The sequence below is a fragment of the Pogoniulus pusillus genome, chromosome 36, assembly GCF_015220805.1.
Source record: "Pogoniulus pusillus isolate bPogPus1 chromosome 36, bPogPus1.pri, whole genome shotgun sequence".
Classification (NCBI taxonomy): domain Eukaryota; kingdom Metazoa; phylum Chordata; class Aves; order Piciformes; family Lybiidae; genus Pogoniulus; species Pogoniulus pusillus.
This window is the reverse complement of record NC_087299.1, coordinates 4,667,862-4,674,444: the sequence shown is the minus strand read 5'-3', so window position 1 is coordinate 4,674,444 and position 6,583 is coordinate 4,667,862. Positions and strand designations below refer to the sequence as shown.

The 6,583-nt window shown below is 55.5% G+C and overlaps 1 long non-coding RNA gene across 1 annotated transcript; it reads left to right on the top strand.

Moving 5' to 3' along the window:
- Nucleotides 1-1,612: 1,612 nt before the first annotated feature.
- Nucleotides 1,613-4,664, top strand: LOC135190454 (uncharacterized). Its single transcript, XR_010308524.1, has 3 exons — nt 1,613-1,637; nt 2,059-2,201; nt 4,183-4,664. It is a non-coding gene; the product is annotated as an uncharacterized LOC135190454 (long non-coding RNA).
- The last annotated feature ends 1,919 nt before the right edge of the window (nt 4,665-6,583 follow it).

Genomic DNA, 6,583 nt, shown 5'->3' with positions numbered 1-6,583 from the left:
CCATGGGAGGGCAAAGTCATGAGCATGACTGAGGCAACACCTCACAGCATGACTGAGGCAACACCAAAGGAAAAGGAGAGAAAAGAGCCCCAAATGGTCCGAGCATCCTCACTGCTGCAGGAGTCCCAGTGCTGGACTCATTCACTGCAGCAGTGCTCACCCAGCACTTGGGGAATGCAGTTTCCTGAAGGGAGTTTCTGGTCCCTGTGGGCAGTAATCCCATCAGTTGAACAACATTAGGTAAGAGCAGTGGATTTTATGCTGTTTCTTAATGGTTTTCCTGACTGACTCTTTTTTTTTTTCCACCTCATTTTCCAGCACAGAAGCCCCTAGCAGAAAGCAGGGAGGAGACTGGGGTCAGAGGGGGTGGTGGCAAGAGCTGAACCGAAGAAAAATCGTTCTCACAAAAACGCCAACGTCAGCCCTGGCAGAGAGGGAAGAAAGATGGTGTTTGAAGGAGAGCATAAATGCCTCGGTGGAACGGTACCGGGGCAGGAAATACGGCCCCGGTGCGGCGCGGGGGCTGCGGGAGGTGAAGGCTCTGCTTCGATTGGCTGAGCCCGCACACCCCGGGCGGTGACTGATGGCTTTGTGCTGCTCCTGCCACGCTCTGCTCCCTGTCCCCAACCCTGTGTTTGTGCTGCTCCTGACACTCTGCTCCCTGTCCCCATCCCTGTGTTTGTGCTGCTCCTGCCATGCTCTGCTCCCTGTCCCCATCCCTGTGTTTGTGCTGCTCCTTCCACACTCTGCTCCCTGTCCCCATCCCTGTGTTTGTGCTGCTCCTGCCATGCTCTGCTTCCTGTTCCCATCCTCTTGTTTCTGTTACTCCTGCCATGCTCTGCTCCCTGTCCCCATCCCTGTGTTTGTGCTGCTCTTGCCACGCTCTGCTCCCTGTCCCCATCCCTGTGTTTGTGCTGCTCCTGCCATGCTCTGCTCCCTGTCCCCATCCCTGTGTTTGTGCTGCTCCTTCCACACTCTGCTCCCTGTCCCCATCCCTGTGTTTGTGCTGCTCCTGCCGTGCTCTGCTCCCTGTCCCCATCCCTGTGTTTGTGCTGCTCCTGCCATGCTCTGCTCCCTGTCCCCATCCCTGTGTTTGTGCTGCTCCTGCCATGCTCTGCTCCCTGTCCCCATCCCTGTGTTTGTGCTGCTCCTGCCATGCTCTGCTCCCTGTCCCCATCCCCGTGTTTGTGCTGCTCCTGCCGTGCTCTGCTCCCTGTCCCCATCCCTGTGTTTGTGCTGCTCCTGCCGTGCTCTGCTCCCTGTCCCCATCCCTGTGTTTGTGCTGCTCCTGCCACGCTCTGCTCCCTGTCCCCATCCCTGTGTTTGTGCTGCTCCTGCCATGCTCTGCTCCCTGTCCCCATCCCTGTGTTTGTGCTGCTCCTGCCGTGCTCTGCTCCCTGTCCCCATCCCTGTGTTTGTGCTGCTCCTGCCGTGCTCTGCTCCCTGTCCCCATCCCTGTGTTTGTGCTGCTCCTGCCACGCTCTGCTCCCTGTCCCCATCCCTGTGTTTGTGCTGCTCCTGCCACGCTCTGCTCCCTGTCCCCATCCCTGTGTTTGTGCTGCTCCTGCCAGGTCAATGCCATCAGTTGCTCACCTCTCATCTATTCATGTTGTGACCTGTTCACAGAAGGCCACCAGGTTTGTCAGGCAGGATTTGCCCTCAGTGAAGCCATGCTGGTTGTACCCCATCACCTCTTCACTATTCCCCTGCTTCCCTCACCCCAAGCTCTTTCCCCTGATTTCTCTTCCTCTTTGTGGGGTATGGGCAGTGCCCTGGGATGTGGGGGCCTGGGGATGCAGCAATGCAGGGGCACAGGGATGTTGGGGACACAGGGATGCAGGGACACAGCTGCAGCTGCTGCCTCAAGCCTCTCTAAAGTCCAGCTGTAAATTACTGGGTGGCCCAGGAGCGCGGGGGAGGGAGGAGAAAGCCTGATCTTTATAGCTGACATTTAAGGCTGCAGAAGGCTGTTTGTGCTTTAGCCACTGTCACATTTAAAAGGCTCCAAATTCATTATGCCCTTGACTAAAGCATTTCTTCCCAAATGTATTTACCCAGGGAAGAGTCACTGCTTCCCAGCCTGGAGCACCTCTGTGAGGACAAAAGCTTCCAGCGTGGGAGCACACAGTCCAGCTGCCTCCTCTCTTGTCATAGCCTCAGCTGGAGTTTGGATCTCATGCTGCCTTTCCCATGGGGATGAGGTAAGGAAGCTTCTCCTGGGGGCTGGCAGCACACCTGGGTCCCCACAGGTCTCCACCACTGGGATGGTTACAAAGGGTTAAGTTGCTGAGACGGAGCCTGGTAAATCAGGCAGGAAAATAATCAGCTCGGAGCTGAAGTGAGGAGATGCTTGATATTTTACAGCTTCTTTCATACACTTTACAGGAACTAATGGTTACACAAATAATACCTGGGGGATGATAGCAGCCCATAAATAATGCAGGCTTCTCCACCAGAGCTGCTGTGTGCAGGCTTGAGGAGCACATGGGCACCATGGGGCAGCTTGGTCCTGGCCCCTCCTGAAGCTGGCACAGGGGACTGGTTGGTGTCCTCTTGCTGTCCCAGCAGCCCCTCAGTGATGTCCCTGCTGTCATCCCATCCTCATTAGACAGGCTCCAGCTTCTCCCCTTCACCCCCCACATCATTTGGATGTCATGATGGTTAGTGGTGATGCCCTTTGCTGACACTGCCAGGAGAAGCTGCAGGATTCCCCCTTCTCCCCCAACCCTTCACCCCCCATCTTCCATCCAGGTTTGCTCATCAGCTGCTCTGACATCAGCCTGACCCCCAAGAAGTGGCTTTGTGCCTGCATCTGGACCAAGCATCGCAGGAGCAGTGCCATCTCCTGCCAGCCACGGGTCAGGGCTGGGCTGGCACACAGAGGAGCATCTCTGCCCAGCCGTGCCCATAGCTTTCACAAGTGATTGAGTGGGGTCCAGCTGTGATGCAGGATTCCCTGTCTCAGATGTGCTGGTTTCAGTTTAATTCTGCTGCTAAGTATTTTGACAGCCTCTCCTTGCAGCCTAGCCCAGCGTGTCAGCTTGTACCCTGACAGCCTCTGGCACGGCAGGCTGGCATGAAAGTGCTCTATGCCAGCACAGGCTGTGCCAGGCAGCCATGACCTTCCTGGGAGGGAGCACTTCTGGCTTGAACCTGAGAGATGGGAAGGGGTTAGGGATAAAGTCACCCTGCAGCCATCTGTCTTGGGGCACCACTGGCTGCCACAGAGGGTCACTGACTCTCTGCCCCTAGGAGATACCCCAAACTGGCTCCCTCAGCTGCCCCACTGAACCTCTCAACCCACAAGCTTGTTGTTCCCTTAATGAGAACACTGAATGCAAGACCCCTACAGCTCAATAAACCGAGAAAACAAACCCTTTCCACAGCTCCATTTGGAGATGGATTTTTATCTCCCAGCCCATTTCCAGGCAGGAATTGATCTGCCTAATCCCCTACCTGTGACTATGAAATTGTGCTTCCCTCTTAGCGGGCCCACGGTCGTTCCAGGCGAGCGGCTTTGGAGACACCGTGAAGGGCAGGAATGCTAACAAGGGAGGCTGGGTTCTGCTGGCTTCATACAGGTCTGTGCCAGCCTCACCCCACTCCTTGGGGACCCCTCCAGACCCTTCTACTTGTGCCTGTTTTAGCTGATGGAGCTGGGAAGGTCTCGAAACAATTGGGTGTTAAGTCTGGGCATCAAGGAGCTGCTCTGTTCCTTGCTGCCTGCATCACAGGGTGGCAGACCCAGGTCCTGCTCCACTAATCCCAGTTTCCCTTGTGGAAATACACCAGATCCTGGCTTTCCCGTGGTCACCCAGTGCCTCAGCTCCATCAGCTGGGCTTCTCCACAGCTTCACCTGCAGGTTTGCTGGCACTGCCTCCACGCTTTGGTATTTGGGTTGCAGCAGTGTGAGCTGACAGTGTCTCTGTCACCCCAGTGCTGTGCCTGGCAGGGGCTGTCTCTGAGCAGCGTCATCAGCATGGATGTGAGGTGTTGATGTGAGGTGTCCCTGTCCCTCTCCATCCTCAGGAGACCTTCCAGGGAACAAAACCCTGAGGAGAAGGGCGAAATGTTTGCTCCCACCTGGGCATTTGGGGCTGAGGCCACTACTGAATGGTTTAGAACCAGGGGAAATGTCAGCTCCTCCCCTCCCTTATCCTCTGCTGCTTCTAAACCCACAGGAGCGAGGAAGAGAAGCACCTGAGCCCCACCGTGGAGCTGGTGGATGAATGGATCAGGAGTGATCTTCCCAGGAGGGGATGGACACTGTCCCTGTGCATTCCTGGTTCCAGTGCAGGAGACTGAGCCCTCTGCAGGACACCACTCAGTGAAGCCCCCAGCTCCCTTGGGACACTCCTCACCAAGCCATGGCAGCATTAATAGCTGGGATTAGACTCTATCATCCCGATCCAGGTGGATTCCTGTGCCTGCTTAATGCTCTGGGTAAGCAGCTGGGCTTTAGCAAAAGCTAAATAATTAAGGGAATTGCTGTAAGATCAGAAACTTAACAACTTATTTGCTGCTCACATTCAGATGCTGGGTGTACATGAATGACTGCCCTGGCTCAGGGTGACAGCAGGGACCTCGGGCTGGCAGAGGCCAGGTGATGAGAGGGGCCAAGGGGATGATGGGGACCAAGGGGACTGCAAGGACCATGGGGATCACAGAGACCAGGGGGAAGGCAGAAACCTGGGGACAGAAGGGACAGGGAACACCAGAGACCTGAGGATAGCAGGGGCCAGGGCAATGGCTGGGACTGTGCAGGGACCTGGGGATGGTAGGAACCAAGAAGACAGCAGGGACCAGAGGATGGCAGGGACCTGGGGATTGCAATACCAGGCGATGGGTGGCAGGGCCCTGGACACTGCAGGTACCTGGGGATGGCAGTGCCAGGAGTGACCTGGGGACAGCAGTGCTGTGCAGCACTGGCTACAGAAAAGAGCAATGCAAGAGGGGAGCTGGAGAAATACCACTTTTGTCCTTTCTGCTGCTGGGGCATGAGAAGGAAAAGCTTCAGCTCCTGGTGTCTTAGCACAGGGAATGTCTCCAGCTCCTCTCCCCAGCAGAGAGTTTCCCTGTCAGGCAGCTGAACCAATATCAGTTGAATATTATTTGTTGATTGATGTAGTCAGTGAATTTCATCTTTTCTTTAAAATATTTGCTGCATATTTCTGTAAATTATTCATCAGGTTTATAAGGCAAAGCAAATATTTGTGAATAGATCTGAATTATGTGATTTATCAACATGAAATATTCATGACTCATTTTCATTATTCACCTCGTCCTGGAATTGCTACATAAATCTGATCAAGCAAATAGATTTGGTGAAGCCCAGCCTGGATTCATGGATGCCATGGAGATCGTTGGCTCCCAAACCAGTGTGGATTTGGATCAGACCTCTGCCTGGTGCTGCCTGGGAGTGCTGGAGGGACAAGGGAGGAGGTGGCTGAGCTGGCAGCTCTGCAGAGCCTGGGTGAGCTGCTTCGCCCTGGATTGCAGCAGCAGCAAGGGCGAGAAGAGGAGATGAAGGTTCTGAACATTCTCCTGCCTGACAAGGACAGCAGAGCTGCAGGAGGTCGTGTGGCACTGCGGGGAAGGGTGCCAGGGAGAGGTGTCTGAGCTCAGGGGGACAGCTGCAAACAGTATTGGTGGGGGGGAACAAGTGGAACCAGGTTGAAAAGCCTTGCAGCTGAGTGGCTGGAAAGCTGATGCTGACAGGTGCCCTGCGCCAGCCTGTCACAGGACCAGGGTCAATGTGTGTTGCAAGAAGTCCCCTTGGATGTCTGTGCACCCCTGCCCATTGCACCCTGCTCTCCTGCCCTCCTGCTGCCAGGCTGCTCAGACTCCTGCACCCATGGGTGCTGAGCTCCTGGGGGGAAAGTTGATAGCTCCCACCAGCGTCTGTGGAGCCCTCTCCTGTCAGGCTCTCCCATGTGCACCCTTCCAGGACATCATCTTTGCCCCTAACCTCTTCAAGAAGAGCAAATGCTCTGCCAAAGCACTGCTTGGGCTGTGCCCAAAGGCTGCCTGGGAGCAACGAGAGGAGCATCTCATGAAGGATGTGCTTGAGCTGAGGAGCTTCCAGCTCAGCCTCATCTCCTCAGAAAGCATCTTGGTGTGGTGGAATGGGGACAGCATGGAGAACACTGATGGCAGGGCTGTGACTCCAAGGAAGAGACCCCAGGACAATAAGGATAGTAGAATCCCTAGGGACACTGAGGCCCCCAGGGAGTGCAGGATGCCTGGGGACAAGAAGACCTCCAGAGACAGAGAGGCCCCTGAGTACAGCTGCCTTGCAGACTCAAGGTGAGTCCAGGGACAAATCCAGCAGCAATCTTGGTGTCAAAAGCAAACCCAAGATGTTTAGTGTGAAACCCTCAGCTGAGCAGACGCTGAGCTTGGAGGCTGTGAGTGCTGCCTCCGACTGCGCTGGGGCCGTGGCTCTGCTCAAGGTTCTGCACACACTAAGTGCTGCCTGGCCCCGTGCCACCCGCTGCTGCCGGGTAATGAACCCAGCTGCCGGGAGGCTGCAGAATGAGCACTCAAAAATTCAGCTTTGGGGACCTTCCTATTTTCCAAAGT